This window comes from Macrobrachium rosenbergii, chromosome 10 (genome assembly GCF_040412425.1).
Source record: "Macrobrachium rosenbergii isolate ZJJX-2024 chromosome 10, ASM4041242v1, whole genome shotgun sequence".
In the NCBI taxonomy this organism is placed as follows: Eukaryota; Metazoa; Arthropoda; class Malacostraca; order Decapoda; family Palaemonidae; genus Macrobrachium; species Macrobrachium rosenbergii.
The window spans coordinates 41,369,027-41,394,026 of NC_089750.1; the positions used below are offsets into that span (position 1 = coordinate 41,369,027).

Genomic DNA, 25,000 nt, shown 5'->3' on the forward strand with positions numbered 1-25,000 from the left:
ACAACTGAGACTTAGGGCAGCCTCATTTCTGATAAGTGGAGACTATACTACACCCACGCGTATTGCATCTTCGTCATACTGAAAAATCTTGTTTTCCAGGCCAACAACCTTGTCACTTGTTTACACTAAAAACAACAGTGGACCAAGAACACTACCTTGTGGAACTTAAGGCACAATAGGTCATTGTTCACTAAAGATTCCATCAACAGCAATTTGTTACTGCCAGCCTGTAAGGAAATCATGAAGTAAATCTAAAACATATTTACCCACTCAAAGATATTGACTGTCAGCAAACAATCCTCTAGATTCCACGTACTTATATGGTGGCTGAAAAACAAGTTTTCCTGCAACTTTGGAGACCACAGGGAGAATAGAAAGTGGCCTGTAGTTACTGCAGTCTGCAGATTTGCCATTTTTTGGAACAGGCACAGTATTGCTAAGCTTGCGCTCATCTGCAAAGATATTACGTTGACCTAAAATTTTCTAGAATCTACTGATCTTGGGAGAAAACACGCTACAAACCTTTTTTTTAAAAAAACAAAGGGAAGAAACCATCAGGATCTTCTCCACCCCAGCTATCAAGACTATCCAAAATTTTCTTAACATCCCTAGAGTGAAATGAAGATTTTTTAAGAAAAGGTTCAGGATGACAAGTATCAGGGAGAGGAACATTGTCAGCTGATTGCTTGGCTTCAAAAGCTCAACGAAGCAGTTCAACCTTTTCCATAGGGCTTGTACCAACCTACCATCATCTGTTAGTAGTGGAGGAATGGAAGATGAGCCTGACCCAAAGATAGATGATGCCGATTTGGTCCACCACAGATGAGGCTGAGCAGTTCCTCCAAGTTTTCTCTTTAAGGAATCATTGTAATTTTTCTCAGCTTTACAGTAAATTCCATTCACAGCACGGTGAGACTTAACAAAAATGGTGTAATTTTCATGTGAACAATTTTATCCTCCATGTGATGAATTTGGTCTGTCTTGGTAAGCTCGTCTTCATGTATCGTCAAACCATGGCTGGTCATTTGTCCTGAATTTGATGATCGATCTAAGGGCATACCTTACTAAAATACCCAACAGCACGTCATTTAACTTCTTATTGGGTCTGGATCTGATAGATACACGAGTATATATATATGTATGTGTTTTTTATCACATCACGGTGATTCATATACAATCAGTAAGCTACAAACGTCCTTTAATATCCAATTCGCTCTACCTCGGAAATAATATATTTTCATATATGTTACCGAAGGGGAATTTTTTAGTTGATAATAAGTTCGTCGTCCTGTGGGCTCAAACCAATGAAGGACAAGAACTCAGGACTACAGTGGACACCTTAATCCAAACGGCCAGCAAGTGAGGTATAAGTGGATATCGGCTCCCATCTACAAATCCCCGTCAAACTCAGGTGTTTGTATTTAGAGACGATATCCACCCACCTCTGCCATGTTGACCATGTAGTGCGTTTGTCGCACGCAGCCATATTATGACTTTTTATCACATCACCATGATTCATATACAGTCAGTAAGCTACAAATGTCCTTTAATATCCAATTCGCTCTACCTGGGAAATAATATATTTTCATATATGTTACCGAAGGGGAATTTTTTAGTTGATAATAAGTTCGTCGTCCCGGGGGCTCAAACCAACGAAGGACAAGAACTCAGGACTACAGTGGACGCCTTAATACCTGAGTTCAACGGGGATTTGTAGGTGGGAGTTGGTATCAACTTATACCTCACTTGTTGGCCATGTGGGTAAAGGCGTCACTGTAGTCCTGAGTTCTTGGATTAGTTACTTTCAGAGAGAGGGTTCCTGGGTTCATAAGCGCTCACTCCACAAACACAGTTGCGGGCACACTTCACGGTTCTCGTGTGGTGCGAGCTTTGTGCCCTCGAACACAATTTAATTTGACTTTATATTTAGCATTTAACAGTTTTTTTTCATTACCTCACAGTATTCGGAGTATGTCCACTTCATCTTCCATTCTAAGGAATTGTTCAGTGTCTTCTATTCTGGAGGCAGTTTACTTGGAAATCCATCTGTGTTTTCTTCCTTTACTTAAGAGACATTCAATTTGCCACAGCTCATATAGAGGCAGATTCTCCAATCTAGGGTGCGTTCATTTAGCTGAGGTGGTATTCTCTCAGTGTGAGGGCTTGGAAGGTTATTCTCTTAGTCCACGTTTAACGGCGAAGTCTATTATCTAGGGTGCGCTCATTTAGATAAGGTGGTATTCACGTAGTGCGGTGGTCGTTAGGTTAACCAAATAGAGGAATTATTCCTTTTAGGCTTTAGAATCTTAAGCAACAGTGATAGTATAATCACATGAACTTAAGTTTAGTATGTTTTAAGTATCCTAGTCTTTGATAGTTTCCCTACAAGAGTCCAAAGAGGTGCTCTCGTAGGCCAGCCTAGGCTCTGTCGTCGGCGCTGAGATACTTCTTCACTCGTCGGTCGTCGGCCTTTGCCGCCACCTCCAGGGCTGAGGGTCAACGGCTCAGCACTCTACCTCATTCCCTCCATACTGGTTAGGCTTGGAATAGCCACTTGGGAAATTCATCGTTCTCCTCCTTACATGAGAGTTATTCTCTTAGTCCGTGTGTAGCGGCTAACTCTATTATTGTGGGTGTGTTCATTTAGCTAAGGGGGTACTCTCTTAGTGCGGAGGTTCTTAGAGGCGGCCACTTGGAAGTCGGTGTCGGTTTTCACGACTTTCTACCTCAGAGACATTCAGTTTTCTTCGAAGAAGAGTTACTCACTGGGTCCCTTTGTGGCGACCAACTCGATCTTATAATTACGTATTAATGTCAAGGGGGTGGGGGGAACTCTAGGTAATGAATGTAGTCTAAGGAACTTTGGATTCTCTGTTGGTCGGGGTTCATAGTAAGAGTATTAAGTTTGGCGTTAGTACTGTGAAGTTAGGCAGATCCAGTGGACAGGTTTAGTTCCTTCAACCTCTTCTGCACAGATCCGGCACACTCAACTTCTCCATACATGAAAAGCTACAATAGCCACGTGGGAGGTTCTTCATACCCCTCCATACATGAGAGTGTTGTGATTAGCCACATGGGAGGTTCATCGCACCCCTCCATACATGAGAGTGCTTTGATTAGCAACATGGGAGGTTCGTTGTTCTCCACTACTTATGGGAGGCTGTGATTAGCCACATGGTAGGTTGGTTTTTTATTTTGCTACTCTTATCTGTGAGGAGGTTTGAATTTCACATGAGAGGTAGCTCGACTCATACAGTACCTAGACATGAGACTGACGTCGGGGGTACTCTCTCTACAGGCCTTCTCACCTGCTGAATGGGATAACCAGTTAAGGATACATTCGTTTATACAGAGTAGGCGAATAATGAGTTACCTGCTTTCCCTGTTGGCAGGTCTGGCTGAATTAGATTGATCCCACCTCCTTAAAATTTTGTTAATCGGGCTAATTCAGGTGTTCAGGGAGTGTATTGTAATATGAAGTTTTCATAATAAAACTAATATTGTAATACTTACCCGAACACCTGAATGATTCCCACCCTCCTCCCCACTTCAATTTGAATAGTGAATAATGCAATTGGAGATCTTGGCCTCACTCGTCCGGGACTTGTAGCAGTGTTGCCAACGGTACTTCAGGTAACTCATTTGACAAGATTTTCCTGTAAGCGTTGGTAACGCTGACAGTTAATTACCCACTTAGTGGGTAAAAGCTATGGGGATGTAGTTCGGGCTGGTAGGTGACCAGGGCTAATTCAGGTGTACAGGTAAGTATTACAATATTAGTTTTATTATGAAAACTTCATATCTGTCTGTGCACATCTCAACAATTCTGTATTCTGTAATTGTGGGAATTCCTCTTTTTTATCTGTTTCTATTTTATCTTGCTTGTTCTGGTTACTTATCTGCTTTTCCTGTATTTGGGTGAAACTTTTGTTCATCAGGCGTAAAACATACGCTCTCCTGATTATCCTGTTTCAGGCTAATCTTTCCTTCACTACTATCTAATATTATTCCACACCTCTTCATCAAATTAAATGAGAACAATACTTGTGCCGGAAAAAATTTGTCTTCTAAAACTTGAAAACTTTCAATAAATTTATGTGACAAAATATGTTTCTAAGTTCACATTCCCCAGACTTTTAATGTTTCCCTGCTATTCCTTTTATTACTCTACTTTGACCCTGAATCTGAGTTTCTGCAATGCCTAAATATCTGGTTAAAATTATTTTATCAATTATATTTAGAGTACTACCTGAATCAATGAGTACAGTACATCTTTCCATTTATTGGAATCTTTACAATAAGCAGATCCTTTCTGTTTATTTCTTCCTCTTTCATGGAAACTATTACTTCTTTACAATGTAAATAGGAAAATGCGGATGAGCCTTCATTTCCCATTTTAACTGTTTGTCCTCTTTCTCTTTCATCACCTTGAAGGGATTTACTTTCTTTTCTCTGTAAAGGGGTTAATTGTCACTGACTGGATGATTTATGATTTATTTGTATTTATGCAATTGTTACTTATTTCTATAATATCTCTATTGGCATCCATATTATTGAGCCAACAGTTTTTAGTTAAATTCCCGATCTTTTTGCAAACTGCACAGATTGTAGGCTTTCTACATTCATTAGTGGAATGATTGGTATACCCGCAGTTTTCACATGTTATTTTTGGTCTAGCTTCTTGAGCTGAATTATTCTCTGGTTTTGAATTTTTTTGTGTTTGAACACCCTTATGATATCTTACGGGTGGGCCATTCCTTGACTGATTCTGTCTTCCTTTCTGGTTTGGATTCCATATTTTCATAGTATTTTGTGCATATTTCCTTTGAAAGGAAGTTTGTCTATTCCCTACTTGTCTGGAATTATCATTATACAATAAACCCCCATATTTGCGGGGATGCATTTATTTCACACCCCCGCGAATAGCTAAAGTCTGCAAATACTTAGAACTGCCTGGTTTGATAATTTAAACACAAGAAAACCCTCTAAAAATGCTTATACCTGAGTATTTTAATAGTTTTATCACAAAAAGTGCATTTAGTCATGAAAATGATAGGAAAATACAGTAATTAGTGAATATTTCTCAGTGAAAAATACCACGAATGGGTGAATTTTCTGCGAATAATGGGTAGATATGTTCCACAGAGAAATCCGTGAATACATGAGTCCGTGAATCATGAGAACGCGAATACGGGGGTTTTTACTGTACTTGTTATTTCTTTTATATGAATCATTGGTATTTCTGCCTTTCCTTTCATTTTGTGTTTCTGTTACCCCTACAAATTCCTTAGAGAAATCTATCTCGTTATTCTGGATTTCTTGCCTCATTGGTATTAAAGCTGTAAGGCTATCAATTTTTGGATCAATTTTAACTTTCTTGAAAGCTTTCTTTTCTTTCTCTCTGAGTGCGTTATACATCGTTCCAAATGACAAGTAACTAACTAAATCATCTTCTTCATCACCAAAGTCATTCTTATTTCCTATGATGATGTTTGTTTTCTTTAAGTCTTCAATTACTTTGTGTCGATTCTTCAACATCTGTGTGAAGATTTGCTATAGATTCTCCATCATAATGCTGGGTAAGGAATTTATTAATATTATATAATGCATCACTTTGACTTACTGGTTCCCATATTGATAAACAAATGCATTTAAATTCAGTGTATGTGGTTATTTTGCTGAATCTAACTGAATTCAAAGTTCTATGTGCATTACCGCTTTCTGAACCAACGAGAAGCAAGGCTTCGTTAATTTTAGCTCTTTCATTTGTTATTCTCTCTGTAGATATGTGACTGTCTGCATCAGCTAGCCACTGGTTCACAGAATATGATTCTAGCCTATTTTTGTCAGGATTTGTACTTTCAGCTCTTCCACAGAATCAGGTGGCTTGTGTAATGATCGCTACTTGCACCATTGTTCTGAATTGAAATGTGTTACTATTATTAGTATTATTATTATTATTGCTATATGTGTTATTAGTGTTAGTACTTTCTTGAGTTAATGATGTTCGTGAACTTGGCACTGGAATTCGACTATGTCTAACTGCTGTTGGTCTTAAATTATAAGAGCCATTTCTAATAGCATTTAACAGTTCGTCAAACGAATCCTGCATATTACAACAGTATTCTAAAAATAAAAAATAAAATTTATACACAAGTAAACATTTCATCAAAAGAATGTTATGTTATTAAAGATTCCTATTTATCAAACATGAAAAAAAATTTTTTTTAGAGAGAATTATAAGTTTTATACCTTCTAAGAGAGAGAACAAAAATTTTTTTTTCATACACTAATAGAGAGAGAGAGAGAATAATTAAAATAACTTTCCAATCACGACTTAGTTCTGTTATGGTTTGGCTTTAACTGCTGTATTGTTACCACCGTTTCTCTTGAATTTGTTCACCTTTCCTTTCGTGACCAACAATGTAGTTTGCTGTAGACGCACAGGATATGACTTCTGGTTTTTAAATCTTGACTAAAACTGTCCTTTTTCTTGTTTCTTCGACCATCAGGGATTTGTCGTCTTCTTAGATTTCACCAGTGATGTTGATTTTTAACGGGAGTGTTTTGTCGTACGTGTGAAATGCACTCATCTGTTTTAATAGATTGTGTATAGAAATCTGTTTTGGGTGTGTATCGATAGCCGTAACAGGAATGTTTTGTTGTGCTTGTGAAATGCACTCATCCGTTTCAACAGATTGTGTATAGAAATCTGTTTTGGGTGTGTGTTGATAGCCACCAACACACAGGCGTCGTTGTGTTGACTGGTATGCTTGCATTGTTCTCATTGTTCAATAAAGTTTCGTGGTTGTGGGTTTTCTAAGCGGTAATGTTTATAATTCTTACTTCATTCTGTTTCGGCCATTGACATTTGTAGTGGGAATGTTTTGTCGATGTTATGATTCACTTCGCTGTCTGTTATTAAATTCTTGTTCTGCATGTCAATTCATATTGCCGATGTTATGGAGTCCTTGTGTGTGTATTTGTTTGTTCTTAACTGCACTTCCTCGGATCCTATTTAACTGGCACCAGATGTAATGTATTCATCAAATGTTATGATGTTCTTTTTTTTATTGTTTTATAGTTGCTTTATCTTTTCTAGCTTTGTTTGTTGTTAGTTGTTAGAGTCGCAGGAGGCTTAGAAAGACAGTGCAGCTTTCTTACTTCATTAACACACTAGTAAAATATACAGTATTTATACAAGTTAAGTGAATTGAAGTATGAGCCTTTCTTCAATCCTCTCAACCCACAACTGGTGAGGCTATCAACCTCACTCCATTAAGGCTATTCACTCTTCTCTCTCTGCTTCTCTATCTGCTTCTTTCTCCTTTCAAACTTGCTTTTTGAAGGTTCTTCAAAGGGAAATGTCCACCCCACCAGTAGGTGGGCAATAGCTTCTGTTCTGCCTTGTAGGTGTCCTTATTGGTCGAAGATTATCTAACAACGTCCTTTTGGGTGTGATTGATTGACTTAAAAGTCCTCCTTTGTGGGTGGGACCAACGACGTTACTGGAAGTCTTCAGGCTCCAGTGAAAGTTGGAAGGTCAGCTCACAGGTGAGACAGGTAGGGAAGGTCAGCTCACAGGTGAGATGGGTAGGCAGTCTTTAATGGTTGCTCTTAGATTACTCTCACACCAATGTTTTGGCTACATACTCATAACATTTCCTGCTTGGTTATTCTCTCTCTCTCTCTCTCTCTCTCTCTCTCTCTCTCTCTCTCTCTCTCTCTCTCTCTCTCTCTGTCTATCATTTGTCTCTTAATGGTTCTCCCTCATTTCTTTTTCTCTAGTTTATATTTATGCTATTCCTAATATTCTCCTAGCTATCATTACATATATATATATATATATATATATATATATATATATATATATATATATATATATATATATATATATATATATATATATATATATATATATATATATATATATATATATATATATATATATATATATATATATATATATATATATATATATATATATACATTAGATGAGGTTTATGTAGGTTATGATATAATTGACAATTGAGCACAGGTGAAGAGACAAAGATTGATGCAGTTATGGTAATGCTGATTATTTTTGTTGTTGTTAGGCACTATTACAAACGAGACTGTAAAGACTAATGCAATCAATTAGTCTTAAGACTAATGCAATCAATTAGTCTACACAATTGGTACAGATGAAACTAATTAAAAATGGTGGTTAGATATCGGTTAAATGCAGGTAGTGATAGATTAACAACCTTAGAGCCAGTCATACTATTATTACAGTAGAATGAAATGGTGTAAACTATGAATGATACAATTACAGCAATAATCCTGTACTTTAGTTAATATTAAGTATATATCACAGTTCCTTGAGAATATCTCATATAACGCAAATGAATATGAAAGTGACTATGGAGTTACTGGTGGTGGGGTATTGTTGCGCCGACACAAGAAATGTAACATCAGCTGCTAATGCTTGGAGAGTGGTGTGAAGATGCTACCACTACTACTCAGATTGTTCAGTGCATTGCAAGCTATTTAATAAATGTGGATTTACATCATAGTTTTCCCTGAGCTTTTACCATTTCTGCGAGGGTTATCAATGAAGCCGACGTGGTTTTAGACAGTTTGTTGCGTTGTTTTGTCTTTATTAGATTTAGTTTTGCGAAAGATCGCTCAGCGTCTGCATTGGATGTTGGCAGTGAAAGAATGTTCAGGGCAAATTCAGACAATGCTCTAAAGCTTGAACCACACGGCTTAGCTGTAAAACTATAAAGCATCTTGAAGAAACTTTTCGCATTATCACAGCATTTTAAGCTATCGGGGATCTCTACTACTGGAAGATGCCTCCATTCATTATCTGATAACTGTAAGTCACCGGAATATACTCTCGGGAAGGATTGTGATAATTCTACCAATGTCGGGGTGTTTATAGGGGCGCTCTCACTTACTGAGTGATCAAGGTGAAGAACAGAACATTTCCCTAGTAACGGGTTCATTTTTACTCAACGAGAATCTCTTCCTGATTTCTTGACAAGCTGCAATGAGGAAGTTCCGGCAACTATTTCGAACACTGTCCACCATAATTTGGTCACTATACTGGTCCTTTTGCACAAGAAGATGAAAATATGACCCGAGGTATATATTCCTAAGAGGTATAAAATGTCTCGTCAGCTGGATCAATAGCTGATATATCAGGAAGAGAAATAACAAATTGCCTATCCATGTAGTTGTTCAGTAATTCTGAATACAACAGGACACTCTTGGTATGTAATATATGGACAGTAGAATGCGTGCTTTGGAACATTAGATTAAATGCAGTGAACTTTGGAAGAACAAATGTAAGAAATTTAAAGTAAAGCAACACTGAAGGGTCACGTAAAGTTTGCAGAGTACCACTTGCCATTACTAATCTTTCCTGAAGATGTTTCTCTGTAAAAAAACAGTCAGCGCCTTCCATTGTTCCAGGACGCATTCTACAGCCATCTAGAAAGATAACCACCTAGTCTGTGAAACGTGTAATAATTTGTGAGGTTTTAACTCGCAGAAAAATTTGAAACTCTAAATTCATATACTCTTTTAGAGCTGTGGGCAAAAAACGTAAATATATATTTCGGATTAAATCCTCACATTCACGGGGGAGCTCTTTGGCTGCCTGAGAAGCACAAATATGAGCTCAATGACAGACGCATTTAATTGTTGTTATATACCTGGAAATTCTTCCTTCAACCTACTGGCTACTGAGTTATGCTGACCCATCATATTGCTGGCACCATCTGCAGCAAAGTCTGTCAAGTTTTCCATTGGAATGCCATTTTCAATGAGACAGTTCTTAGCAGTATCAAATAGATTTTCTCCAGTTCTGCTCCCTGCCGTACATTACTACTCCCATCATACATATACACTGACTAGGTCTTACTCAGCCACTCCTCAAATGCAGTCTCTTGCAGCCAAGCATCACGAAATTTCCGTTTGGTAGTCATTGAAAAACCTGAAGAAATACAGAAAACACCAAGGCGTACTTTACACACTGATACAATAGTTATGCACACACACACACACACACACACACACACACACACACATACATACATACACATACATATATATATATATATATATATATATATATTAAGGATACTTGATAATGTGGACTTTTTGTCCAAGAAAGCTTGTAACTTTTTGAATAAAAACTCCATTAGATACCATCCAGTTTGAATGAAGTCCTTTTATTAATTCTACTAATGCACAGAACAGTTGTGTATGTGATAAAAGTTTATATATATATATATATATATATATATATATATATATATATATATATATATCTTTATATATATATATTGTTCTGTGCATTAGTAGAATTCTACTAATGCACAGAACAGTTGTGTATGTGATAAAGTTAATATATATATATATATATATATATATATATATATATATATATACAAAAACATTAAAGTTCTTTTATTAATTAATAAAAGGACTTCATTCATCCAGTTTGAATGAAGTCCTTTTATTAATTCTACTAATGCACAGAACAGTTGTGTATGTGATAAAGTAATATATATATATATATATATATATATATATATATATATATATATATATATATATGTGTGTGTGTGTGTGTGTGTGTGTGTGTGCGTGCGTGTGTGTATTATGTATAAGCTATATATTTAATGATCATCGTTTTACAGTCATGATTATTAATTATCTATGGCACTATGACTTCAGGATAGCTAGATAGATTAAATATTTTAATTACATTGTAAAACTAAAATGTTCTGAAGTGCTGCTGCAAGCTATCCCTTCATGAGAGTGGTTGTATTTCGTTTGGTTTTCTGCCCTACATTCTTCACTAGTCTGTTTTTTTCCACCTGTCCACCCGCCTGTGGTGCTCGCACATGGTAACACTTCGTCCCTGGCTGTAAATAGTTACACTATGTGTAAGTTTTAGGTAAATAAATGGATATCTTAGGTAAATAAAAGGATATCTGGGTGTACATTTGCAACTGAAAAGTGTTTTCATGATTTACTGTATGCGAATTACACCGCTAATATTCGAAATAGGATATTGTTATTATTGTTGAATGTAAGCTGCATTTTCGGGGTGGCGAATGGAACAGCCAGACGCAGTGGCGAAAATTGCTTCTCTCGCAGTTCACTACGGCAAGATGTCAATTTTATTGGATCACACCTACTCTGCTACTAAGCTACGTGTTACTTCATATCGTATCTGGCTAAAACGCACTTTATAAAAATTAAAAGTATGTACTGATATACTTACGTGTAATGAAGTAACACGTAGCTTAGTAGCAGAGTAGGTGTGGTCCAATAAAATTGACATCTTGCCGTAGTGAACTGCGAGAGAAGCAATTTTCCCGCCGCTGCGTCTGGCTGTTCCATTCGCCACCCCGAAAAGGCAGCTTACATTCAACAATAATAACAATATCCTATTTCGAATATTAACGGTGTAATTCGGATACAGTAAATTATTAAAACACTTTTCAGTTGCAAATGTACACCCAGATAACTTTTTATTTACCTAAAACTTACACAGCGTAACTATTTAAAGCCCGGGACGCAGTGTTACCATGCGCTTGCACCGCAGGCGGGTGGACAACAGACTATAGGTAAACCAACAAATACCGTGAACATTTATTATGGCGAGGTGTTTTAAGGGTTTTAAACCACTACACTCACTTAAAGAAAACAGTTATGCTTAATGAAACTATTGATTTTATTAATGATAATACACAGGCAAATTTCTAACATACCCCTACACTTACATTAGTGAATTTTTGGGGCACTTTAAACCACCGAGAAAATAGCACACAAGTCTCTATCACCTTCCTTTCATGATCCTGTTATTTTGACATAATTCCTTCAAAGCACGTTCATCTCATTTTGTAAATTATATAACGCTTTATAACATATGACTATTTTCAGTCATGGTATTCATCATCTTTATTTCAGAACTTGGAACTCTTCCTGTATGTAGATTAGGCCTAATGCTATTAGCATATGTTCACTGACAAGAAAATCGGAATGTCAAACAAAGGCGTAATCGTTAATCTTATATACATTTTCAGTTTTACTACCGTTTTCTTACCGGTATACAAGCAATTGAGAAGCCAAATGTCACGCAAGTGCCTCCTCGTCCTCAGGGCTCCTCTGGCGATAATCTCCTGATAGGAATTACTGTAGAAGTTACCAACTTAAAACTGATTTCGGCGTCAAAACACAAGACTGTTTAAATAGTTCGTTTTCAAAACACTGAAAATATTTAAGTGTGTTAAGAAGAACCACATGTTCTTTGCAAGCGTTTTATTCTGTTAACAAAAATAAAAGCTGGAAAAACTATCTTCTGAAAAATACCATTTAAAACTTGAAGAAAAAATCTGCGTGCCAAGGTCCGCGCTCTGCAATCGTCTCTCAGGGTCGCATCTCGTCCGCGTAAATCCTCATTTGTCCGCGTTTTGGCAACATTGACTGTTTGGACTGTAACCAGTGTGACGTCATTTCCCATTTTGAGAGCTAACTAATCACTGGCGTGCAGTGGGCGGGGCTTAGCTGCAAAGCTAGGCGGACTCTGCTATAGCGGGCAAAACGTTCACAGTGAAATTCACTTTTTATTCCAGTTTTTAAGTGTAATTTGTAATTTCAAGGACAGATTTCACCCACATCGATCATTGTGAAACTTATCCAAATTATTGATATATCCCCCTATTCCTGTTCTTCACTCCAGAAATTTTATTAAAATCACTGAAGGTCTTTTGGATTACTTTTCCATCATCACTATGTATAATAAATAGATATCTAAAAATCCAAAGGCACCGAGTTCATTGTTCTCTCATGAAGATCAGCTTCCTGCTTTGTTGCGATCTTTGGTAGTCTAGCGATTTACTTGCCCTCAATGTAAAATTGGAAAACATACCGAAGCCACCATAGGATACCTCAGTGTAAGGATAGACTATCATCTTATAGTTAGTTATCAAAAACGGCTTCCTTCCAAAGCAAAAGAATGAACAATATATGGGATCACTGCATTCCATTCAGTAATGAATAACTGTTAAGCAGCTTGTCCCTTCATTAAACAGTCAGATCTTTCCTTTGCTTTGTATAAAGCATAACTTGGCGTCTTCTGTTCCTTAAGGAGAATGCCACTCATTTTTTGGCTCCAAAAGAGTTGGGTACGTCTTTTTGGCTTTAAAGTTTTACCTTGCCTTTGTAAACCTTGTGTACGTCTTTTTGTTTTTAAAGTTTTACCTTGCCTTTGTAAACCTTGGGTACGTTATTTTGTTTTTAAAGTTTTACCTTGCCTTTGTAAACCTATGTGTACTTAGTACTGAGTGCCTGTTTTTTTGTGTTAACAGATTGTATCATTTTTACAGCCCTGAGAATGAAACTTGATCATTCTCGAGAATTTGCAAGAAAAAAAGTGACAGTTGTTGTTCTTAATTTCATTATTGATAAATCCTGGCATTCTGCCTGCCCTAACCTTCCAGTCTCTCTCTCTCTCTCTCTCTCTCTCTCTCTCTCTCTCTCTCTGTCACGTTAAGTGATGGTTTTGCGGGAACTGCTGGTTCCCCGCTCGTTCCCTTTGTGGATTGCTGCCTCCCTTACCTTCAAGTTTTTTTTTTTTTTTGTTTTGATGTTCTCGTCGGTGAGCTGCCGTTTTTCTTTCTTCAGTCGGGTCTGGTAGGGCAGCGAAGGTAGCGGCAGTGGCAGCAGCAGCAGGCAGTTTTTTGGAGTCGACGTTGGTCGAGTTTTTGAGCAGCAAATTGGAGCACGCCTACGAAGTGGAGCACGTCGTAGAGGTGGAGTGTGACCATGAGTAGTCGTGTGACCACGAGCTGCTCATCTTTGATGACAGCGTGAGGCTGTCCTGGACGTCTCCATCGGGTATTCTGGTTTGTGGGGTCTTGTCCTGTTGTGCAGCTGAGGGCTGTCTTGGTGACCCGATGGAGGACGTATGTTTGGTATTTTTTTTTTCTGCCTGCTGTTGTTTATTTTTGCCTTTTTTTTAAAGCTACTTTTTGTTTATTTTAACTTGATTTTGTTTAGTGCTGCCTTTTGGCTTTTTTTTTGTACTTATGGTTTTTATCTTTTTACCAGACCTGACTCACTTGTAAATACTTGCAAAAATAAATTAATATTAAGCTTATTTTATTGTTTTTGTTGTTTTCTCCTCCTTTGTTTGTTACATCTGCCGTCAGTCATGACAGCCCGTCCTGAGTATGTTAAAGAACCTGCTTAACGCCCACTCGGTCGTTACAATGGCGACCGTGACAGGATGGCTCTGTTTTGGCTGGCGGGGTTGTTACGGCATTGAGGGGATCATGAGTGTAAAAAAAAATAATCTTTTTTTTTTTCTTTTAGGTGGGAGGTGTCACGTTATGATGGTTTTGCGGAACTGCTGGTTCCCGCTTCGTTCCCTTTGTGGATTGCTGCCTCCTTACCTTCAAGTTTTTTTGTTTTGATGTTTCGCCGGTGAGCTGCCGTTTTCTTTCTTCAGTCGGGTCTGGTAGGGCAGCGAAGGTAGCGGCAGTGGCAGCAGCAGCAGGCAGTTTTTTGGAGTCGACGTTGGTCGAGTTTTGAGCAGCAAATTGAGCACGCCACGGTGGAGCACGTCGAGAGGTGGAGTGTGACCATGAGTAGTCGTGTGACCACGAGCTGCTCATCTTTGATGACAGCGTGAGGCTGTCCTGACGTCTCCATCGGGGTATTCTGGTTTGTGGGGTCTTGTCCCTGTTGTGCAGCTGAGGGCTGTCTTGGTGACCCGATGGAGGACGTATGTTTGGTATTTTTTTTTTCTGCCTGCTGTTGTTTATTTTTGCCTTTTTTTTAAAGCTACTTTTTGTTTATTTTAACTTGATTTTGTTTAGTGCTGCCTTTTGGCTTTTTTTTGTACTTATGGTTTTTATCTTTTTACCAGACCTGACTCACTTGTAAATACTTGCAAAAATAAATTAATATTAAGCTTATTTTATTGTTTTTGTTGTTTTCTCCTCCTTTGTTTGTTACATCTGCCGTCAGTCATGACAGCCCCGTCCTGAGTATGTTAAAGAACCTGCTTAACGGCCCACTCGGGTCGTTACACTCTCTCATAATATATATATATATATATGTGTGTGTGTGTGTGTGTCTATATTATAGTGTATGTATATATATATATATATATATATCATGTACGTATAATATAAATGAGGAGGATTAAGAAGTCTCTTCCGAGAGAAAGGAATCGAGTTAACAAGTTCGTTGTGTCTTGGTACTCCTCTGAGAGTGAGTGAATAGTTAGCAGGTTTATTGTGTCCTGGTAATACCATGGATCTAATAGCAGGTGAATTAAATTGATTACCAGCTGACTAAACTTGAATGAAACGACTCAGTGGGGTGCAGCCGTGTGCAATTGCAGAGAACCGAGGTATATAAGTAAGAGGTAAACCTCTCTACCAGCTCTAGTATCAAACCTGACTAGCATCCCTAACAAAATAAAAATCTAAGTAAACTGCGCCATAACAAACATACATACAGACTTATATATGTGTGTTTATGTGTGCGTCTATGTATATATGTATGTATGCATGTATGTATGTACCATATATTATGGTGCAGTTTTTAAAGAGAAGATTTTGATTTTGTTTGGGATGTTAGCCAGGTTTGCTACTAGAGCTGGTAGAGAGGTTTACCTCTTACTTATATTATATACTTGGGCTCTCTGCAATTGCACATGGCTGCATCCCCCACTGAGTCTTTTCATTCAAGCTTAGTCAGTTGGTAATCATTTAAATTCACCTGCTATTAGGTCCAAGGTATTACCAGGACACAATAAACCTGCTAACTATATTCACTGTCTCTCAGAGGAGTACCAGGACACAACGAACTTTGTAACTCGATTCCTTTTGTCTCAGAAGAGACGAGACTTCTTAGTCCTCAGAGAGGGAGTTAAAATAATATCCTTTTACTCCCCAAACTGAACATTATGGCACACTGAGAGATGAGGAGTATGACAAACTCCTGGGTCACGATCACTGCTGCTTTCCATTCACTAAGACAAATCAGAGTAGGGCCAAAGCATACTAAAGGGCTTTCAGTGATACCACTGCTGTTTCGCTCTACAATTTATCCATATTATTAGCAACACTGTTAAGTGGTCCACACATGAAAATTAAACAAAAGGTGTACAAATGTGAACGTACAACAATAACATTTAAAAAAGCAGAGCCAAGCAAAAAAAAAAAATAAAAATAAAAGTAAAATAATGGTACGAGCAAAAACTTAGCAAAACACGAGGACAAAAATTAATTGGTCACCAGATTTAAACAGGAGTGAAGTCTCCAGTAGAATGGCCAGGAACTCAGCCTACTAAACTCATCCGTAGTTGTGAACTATAATTCAAGTGACACGGCAAATGGTATTCAGTTATGTGACTTGCTAAAATAATACAATTATGTGACTTGCTGAAATAATACTATTTTCATTAAGGACAATATCCAAACTACAGACCATGCGCATATGTGCACAATTAACATAAATAAAGGACATAAAAACACTTAACACCAAAGTTATTTAACGCTGGATTTTGTTTCTTCTTTTGTAGGAAGAAACTTTGAAAGAAGACTTGAACTGTAATTCCAGATTGTACATATGCATTTCCAGAATCCAGTTATTACAAGCTTGCGGCCATTCACAGAAAGCTGTTAAAACAAGGCCAACTTTAATGGCTTTGATAAGCTTAGAGACTTTGAAGTTTTGAGAAATGTTACATCGTACATTAATACTTTTATGAGTACTTACAAGTACTCTAATCACATACTTATAAAATGCTCAAACAACAATGATCAGTATTACAACCAGTTAAAAAACAAACTAACAGTGTTAAAAAAAAACTTTAACAGCAGACAGATTTATCGTAACACTAATAAGAATTCTAGTAATGCTTCCCTAAATGAAATTTACTTCCATTTGCATGAAAAATACAAGGTAATTCATGTTTCTCCCCCTTTCTGAACCAATGAGACTTTGATTACCCCTTTTATTCTGTCTTGCCCCTAATTAGTAATGAAATATCCATGAATGAAAAAAAAAAAAAAAGAGGAAAATACATGTACGAGTAAAAGGAGCGATGAATCAATAGTAACATCAGAAGAAGAGAGAAAACGCTAAATGGAAGGTTTTTTTAGGTCATGAATGAGAGATGTTAGGAGGATAATTTGACTGATACACCAGGATCTTAGGAGATGGGAAATACCAGGTTATATGATGGCATTGCTACAGATATGATTTTAGTTGAAACTGAAAGTATGCCTTATATATCATATATATAGATTGTTTCGCAGAATACGAAATGAGGAAACAAAGCCTGATGATTGGCACTATGAAGTCATGGCTAAGGTAACAAGAAAGAAGACCTGACCGCTACAGGTTAATGCAGTGACATTGTACTTATGTCTGTTGTGATGAAAAATATTCAGTGTGCTTATTCTTAATAGGTTAAAGAAAAATAAATGGGTAAGAAGCCTAAGAGATGAACAAGCCGGTTTGAGAAAAGGAAGGAGTTGCACCGGTCAGATATTTGTGTTGGGACATATTGTGCAGCAATTTATGGAATTTGATAAGACTCCTGTGATGTTTTCTAATTACGTGAATGCATTTGACAACGTCTTCAGTCCAATATCATGGAGGGTCTTGCGTCGTCAGTATTGCAATCCCATTAAACATTTGAAGTTAATTGAAAACATCCATGATTGAAGGAGCTGCAGAGATAATGTGATAGGGCGTTGTCAAGTGAACTTGCAGCAGATTTTGGGGTACTGCAAGGAAATACTATTTCGCCTTTGTTCTTCACCCATCTTATAGATTCAAAATGACAAAAAATGGTCAAAGATGGAAGAGAAGGTTTAGATAGAAGTAATGATAGAAACTCAATCGATTTAGAAAATGGAGATGATGTTGTAATCGGTAAAACACCAATATATTGGCAGAGCTTGCTTAATAAGATGAATCATGTATCTAGAGAGATACAGAAATAATGAAGATAGAGCAATCATGAAACTTTTACGAAGAATATTGGGAATCAGATAACAGAACAGTGTGAGGAAGGGAAATTATGGAAATTTCTCATGTAGATGAGATAATGATAAAAGGGAGGTTTAGATGGCTTGGACGTGTTATCTGCACAACCCTGTGGCCATGGTTAATTTATATATTTCACCTTCATTACGGCGCTGAATAATCCTGCTGAGTTCCGGCGCTTGGTCTTCAAGACCTAAATTTCATAATTAATCAATCAATCAGAAGAGGTTGAAGACCCAGACCTACAGAGATATGATCTTTAAGAGGGAAAGGTGAAGATTTAGGGAAGGTTAAGCACAGGAAAGATGATAAGAGTGGCAAAATTTCAGAGGCCCTTTGTGTTCCACAACGCTCGGTGCAAAGATGATGATGATGATGGTTAATCCAAAGTTTATTCTGGTGTTGTATCATCTTTATTAGGTGGTAGCTAGCAAAGTATATGCCTATGTAATAAGCCAGTGGCAAGCTCATGATTTTGGGTGGTAATATTTTTATTTGAAAGCCACGCGTGAATTAGAATATTTTACACCCAGAATGCAAGTCGATGTATCAAGTTTGCTGAAGGACTAAGTGGTTTCCCCATTTGGAATTCAACTAAACTTTATTTTTGAGTCTTCTCTCATATCCTTTCATAACAATGTATATATACAGTATACAGTACTTGGATGATAACTTCTTCAGTGCGAGAAGCTGGATGTCCGCTGGTTCACAGTTTTGTCGTTACACTTGGCAGAAATCGTGGGTCTTTTGTCGGTCCCTTAATTCCATCTTTATTTAGAATCTACTGTAAATTCTTTGCTTTCTCTCTCTGTTTAAAGGTCTAAGTCTGCAGTCTGTGAGATATGCAATAGGGCAATCTCTGTTTATGTCTTTTTCACATTATCGCTACTACCTGCTAACCTTTATTTTGCATCGTTCTTTCTACTGCAGATATATAAACAAAGTATTTTTGTTATTGGTAATTTGTCTGGCCTTTGATTTTTTCTGAAAATAGTTTAATTTCTTGTTTAAAATATTTGTAAGGTATATACTTGTGAATTCTATATTAAGGTTTAATACAATTTCGATTTTTTCTGTGTTAGATGCGTGTTTAATTGATTCAAATGTTTTCTTTCTAATTAGGTTTACTGCATTCCCAAGTTTAAAGGGTGTAGCATTCATGTTTTGTATTAGCAATTTTGTATTATTTAAAGACGTTATTTGTATAGTGGCATAAATTAAACATTTAGGGGGTTACGGTAATATGATTCTTATGCAAAAGAATGTGATAAATATAAACCAATAGATGAAGAAACAATAATTATAATTAGATTTTTGTCAATTTTTTTATAATGCGAAAAAGAGGTAATTATTTTACCATCGTTTCATTAGTGTCTAGGCAATGCCTTTTATGTTCCTAATTGTTCAACGTTCGGTTTTGTTTTCAGTGTGTGTGTGCTGAGTTTGTGGCATTACATGGTAGGAAGCGTGTTATTCTGATATAAGTGGTTTCCTGCTGCAGTTACACCAAGGAAATCAAGTCTCTCTCTCTCTCTCTCTCTCTCTCTCTCTCTCTCTCTCTCTCTCTCTCCTCTCCACTTTTACGTCATCCCATTCCATATATGGGGCTTGTGTGAGAAGAACCTTCGTACACCCAGCTGTATGACTGACTGCCTAGTAATAGAAAGTGAAAGTGTCAAGGCTGTGATGGTTATAGAGGCAACTACAGAAAGGTAGCCATCTAAGTCAGAGAGAGTAGGTTAACGGAGAGGGGAATCCCTTCATAAGGAATGGAGAAAAAGGCTGGCAAGGGAATGCGCACAGTCACTTGCATCTGGAGTAGTGGGGTCTTCATTGCTGCTGCTGCTGCTCACCCTTGTACTGTACTGCCATTCTTGCCTCTGTCTCAGTTCTTAGTGTGGGCACACACATCGCTGATAGGCACAGAAGGAACATCAGCCGTTATGACATTGGTTTTTTCTTTTCTTTCTCCATATTATTTGTTAGTGGTCGGTTAGGTGTTGACTGTTGTTTCAGTGTGTTAATAACATATGTACTCTTCAAAAGAAAAAGTGGATGATAAGATGTGTACCCATGAATATCCATACATGTTTTTTCTTACTTATGCAATGTTTTTCTTGTGCGTGGGAACGATTTGAAATGAAAGGGGTATTAGTGTATTATAAATATTTTTTTGTGTTTTCTTGATCTCGGTACGATACCTTTTTAATTTTGTAATTTTTTTTTCATTGGAAAGTTTTGAAGATAAATAGTATATATATTAATGCATTTGAGAGATTTTATTTTTTAAAATCTTAAGGTGACGATTTCGTTTGTATATTTTGCCACGTCAGATTTATCATTATGGTTTTGATAGAAAACGTTAAACTGCAAAGGAGTTCATTACGAAACTAAAGAATGAGCCTCTGTTTCACTCGTGGTTATATATTAGTATGCATGTACTGGGACCCTTTGAGGGAGATGGTTTACCGTTCATGTTACAGTTAATCTGAATTGCTGTGCCCACAATAACTTGTGTCTGATCAGTGCTTTGGGTTTTTTTTTTATATTTTATTCAAAAGCAATACTTGAAACTACCAGAGAAAACAAACCTTTTAGGCAACATGGGAGGTTTAAGGATCGCACAGACTTGGATGGGTCTTCCTCTCAGGGGTAAAATGTTGTGTTGAAGTAGTCACCCGGAAGCCGTGTGACGGCCGAGAGGCTGTCGAATGTGGCCAATCTCTTTTCCCCTGGTTCGAATCTAAATATCTATCTGTACTTTTCTTATTTTTCTCATGATTACTTCAATTTCTCCCAAATTTGATTAGCTTTTTCTCATGCTGTCTAACCACTATTAACTTTTCCTTCACTGTCTTGATCACGGACATACACCATTGCTGGGATTCAAGTTCATTTTCAAAGCCAGTAGTAAGGCCAATGATAGAGCTGTTGCAAGGTTTTCAACCGCCCAGTAATATTTGGAAGATTTTGACCTGAGAAATATCATGTTGAAATCTCAGTGAGGGACTCTCTTAGAAGTGGCCCTTGGATTCCCGGGTTGAGCTAGTTTCTGGGAATAGGACTCTGCGTTCTGTCCGGTTTGCCTGCCAAGATGATCCGAGTGGGAATGATTACATTCATGTAATGCTCTCAGTCTCTGCAGATGGGTTTGGCCTACGTTTGAGCTGTTCAAATTAAGTTGTTATCCCTTTAGAGTAGGGTATGGTGGGAATCAGCTTTTACCGGAGTCATTGGTGGAGGAATATGTTCTAGGAAAGGCTAGTGATATATTTTCATGCTCTTCAGACAGTCTTATTTAGTTTTTATTAAACTTTTTTATGACAAATACTAAACTTATCCCTTCTATCCTTGGACCCATTGACAGCCACCTGGCTCAGGTGATGCCTTCCGGCAGTAATGTGACTACGAAACAGCTGTTTCCGCAAAGGAAACACTGGGACACCAGGTCGGAATTAAAACTGTTGGAAATGAAATATTTAAAAGATTGCTTAGGTGTGACAATTTAGGCTTGGTATACAATATCTTTAAAGAATATGGACCAAAAAAAATAGAATTAAGAACACAATAAGTTGGAAAAATATTGATTACTTTTGTTACCTTTTTTTTTAGCAGCTTATCTGCTAAGGAAGCCAAAGAACCAGTGGCTAATAAATAGGATATTATAAGATATCATTATCAATTATAAGCTCTAAGAATGCGGTTTATGAAGAACTGGATTAATTTCCCAAGTTATATAGTGAAGAACCAGTAGCTTCTACAGAGAGAGAACAACAGCTGAAAGGGCCTATTATACTTTGATATTTATTGGTAAAATATCAAAAGGAAATATATATGAAAAATGGAAAACCCTCTGTTGGTCAAGGCCAAAGATGACCTACAAGTGATAATGCTACTCAATTTGAAACCATGGCAAGGTGACATTATCAAATCGCTGAACGCACCCACATACTTCTTCATTCAGTCTAATCAGAGGAGGGATTTATTCAGATGAATTACAAGATATCTTTGATAAGGAAACTTTAGATCTTTGACCTCTGAATGTCTACGAGGTGAAGAAACTAAAAAGAAAAATAATGCTGTTCCTCAAACATTCTCCAGCAAATGTTTTCCAGATTTAGGAGTATTAGACATCTGAGTTTTAAAGCAAGGAAATACAAATCAAGACTTAAGTATTTCTTCAAGTACTTTGAATATGGCCATTTTGATGGTAAGTGTGAGAACAAGAAATGCTTCAAATGCTGGATGAAAATGGATGAGAATTTACAATTGTTCAAGTCGATATTGTTTCCACTGTCCTCAATTTTGATTTGATAGAGAGAACGTTGAAATGGTTCGCAATGAGTAAATTAGGTACTGTAAAGCAATGGGAAGCTTATATATGCTGATAAATTGTCAGAATCCTCCTATATGAAAATTGTCACTAAAATCAGAACCAATAATTACCAAAAATATACTCGTGGTCATCATAACTCTTGTAATTTTCCTGCTGCAGCATAATATTCTAAAACTTAAGGAACTTCAATAATTCCAGCTGCTTCTCCGCGAAGCTGTATCTGCTCTTGCTACCTCAGTACCTTCAACGCTTGAATTGTCTATAAATATGGTAACTTGGGCTGCTCCTTCAAAGCATAGATATGCTTCTGTTAGACCTGAGAAGCATAATCAGAAATCCAGTACACCGAAGACCAGTGATAAAAAAAATGTCATTTCATAATTCCTCAGAGAAATCGTTCTCAACCTCAGAAACCACAACAGTCATCAGTTGACAAAGATGGTTTTTGCTTACCAGAATGGAACAAAAGAGCACGTCCAGTATCTCCTAAATCTTGTAACAAAAAATATTTATGCTTCCCTTGATGAGGGCTATAGATAATAATACTACTGCGGTATCTCCAGGGAAATTATGTATCCCTACACTGGATCATAGATTATCGAGAGGAAAATTAGATAGAGAGGATATCCTAGTGAAACGTTAAGATTGGGGGACGCTAATTCTCACCACCAGTAATGGTAGACATATTGAAGTGGAACCGCAGCAGTCTTAGATCTCGATCTGAGCAACTTAAGGTACTGCTACATGATTAAAATTAAGGCTTTATATGTTACAGGAAACAGTTTTGTTAAATCACTTCCGTATTTCATGACTATCATACACTACTTACTTTCTGCCATCAGTTCAATGAAAGAATTAATACTGATTATGCATTTTTGAATAATTTAATGTTCTCTGACGAAGCAGCATTCCACAGTAGTAGCAAGGTCAACAGGCATAATTGCCGTATTTGGAAAACTGAAAAGCCACGTGAATGTCTTCATCTTTTGAACATGAAAGAGGTTCTCTCAAAGTGAATGTCTGGTGTGCTTTGGGAAAGAATCGAATCATAGGGCCATTATTTTTTGAAGGACTTGTTAATGGTAATAACTATTTAGAAATGCTACAGAACTGCTTTATTCCTAAGCTTGAACAATTAGAACTTATAGAGAATACAGTGTTCCAACCAGATGGTGCACCTTGTCGCTTTTCTCTGGAAGTTAGGCAGTTTCTAAATGAGAAATTCCGTGATAAACGGATTAGAAGAGGTGAACCATTGCCTCCACATTCACCAGATTTGACTCCATTGAACTCCATTTTTGGGGATATGTGAAAAGTATTGTTTATTCAATTAGGTCTTGATCTTTAGAAGACTTGAAATTAAGGATAACTGATGAAATTGAAGGTTTTACTGAAAATCAACTGGAGAGTGTTTTCTGAGAACCACAGAATCGTGTTTCTCTTTGTGGTAGTAATGATGACGTAGACAAGTGGAAAATTAACAAGACGAATAAAAAGGTAGGTCATTCTTGTGCCTTATCCTTTTTACAGATTAATTCTATTATATATAGTTACGAAGCTACAACTATTTTAAATTGCACCATGGCTTTATGGACACCCTGTCTATAAATAACTTGAAACGCTCATTAACTAACAATACGAAATATGTGTTTGGAGAGCGTCAGTCATAAAAGTTTAATTCCCTTAATCCAAGCCAACCTTTTCAAGTACATATTAGTGAAGATCGTTCCTTTAAGGGGAAGAGGATCAATAAATTGTAGTGCTGTATTAATTCATTCCAGCTCTGATGATTAATGAGCCTCAAGTGTGCAAAAGTGGTATGCAGGAAATCTTTATCCGAGGCGGCAATAAAATTCCAAATCTTGGCCTATGATCTGCTCAGTTCAACTTCAGAAAAGCTTACTAAACAGTAAAATCAGTGAACATGAAAAAAAACAGTTTTTTTAAAATAAATAAAAAAACTACAATAATCAATATGCTGTATCAGCTGAAGTGACAGTGTTTTTAAAATAAATAAAAAAAAACTACAGTAATCAGTATGCTGCATCAGCTGAAGTGACAGCGCTTAAGCGCTTTGAGACATACGAATACGTGTAGCCTGATAACCAAAGAAAGCCAAGGCCATTTCATTATCTCGAATTATCTGTTTGACGTAAATCTCGTGTTTTAATTCAATATAGACGTATTATGTTTGGTTATAAAACGCACACTCCAGTGAAGTGAAAACCACAGTAGAGCCGAACACTGAATTATGGACCTGGAACATTTGAACATAGGTGAAATCATACTGTACTATGTAGGCTACACTACACCTACCATATGTCTGTTTATATATCTTTATATATCCATATGTGTACATACTGGATATACATACATACATATATATATATATATATATATATATATATATATATATATATGTATGTATGTATGTTTGTATATTATTATTATTATTATTATTATTATTATTATTATTATTATTAGAAGAAGAAGATGAACCCTATTGATATGGATGGAACAAGCCCACAGGGCCCATTGACTTGAAATTCAAGCTTCCAAAGAATACAAAGGTGTTCATTAGGAAGAAGTAAG

General features: G+C 36.9%; 1 protein-coding gene and 1 long non-coding RNA gene across 8 annotated transcripts in view; both read left to right on the forward strand.

Moving 5' to 3' along the window:
- Positions 1 to 25,000, forward strand: part of LOC136842602 (unconventional myosin-XVIIIa-like) — a 1,295,621-nt gene that overhangs the window by 422,284 nt on the left and 848,337 nt on the right. The gene's annotated exons all lie outside the window — the stretch shown is intronic.
- LOC136842994 (uncharacterized) lies at positions 13,639 to 14,953 on the forward strand. The gene is made up of 2 exons (XR_010854406.1): positions 13,639 to 13,814; positions 14,635 to 14,953. It is a non-coding gene; the product is annotated as an uncharacterized lncRNA (long non-coding RNA).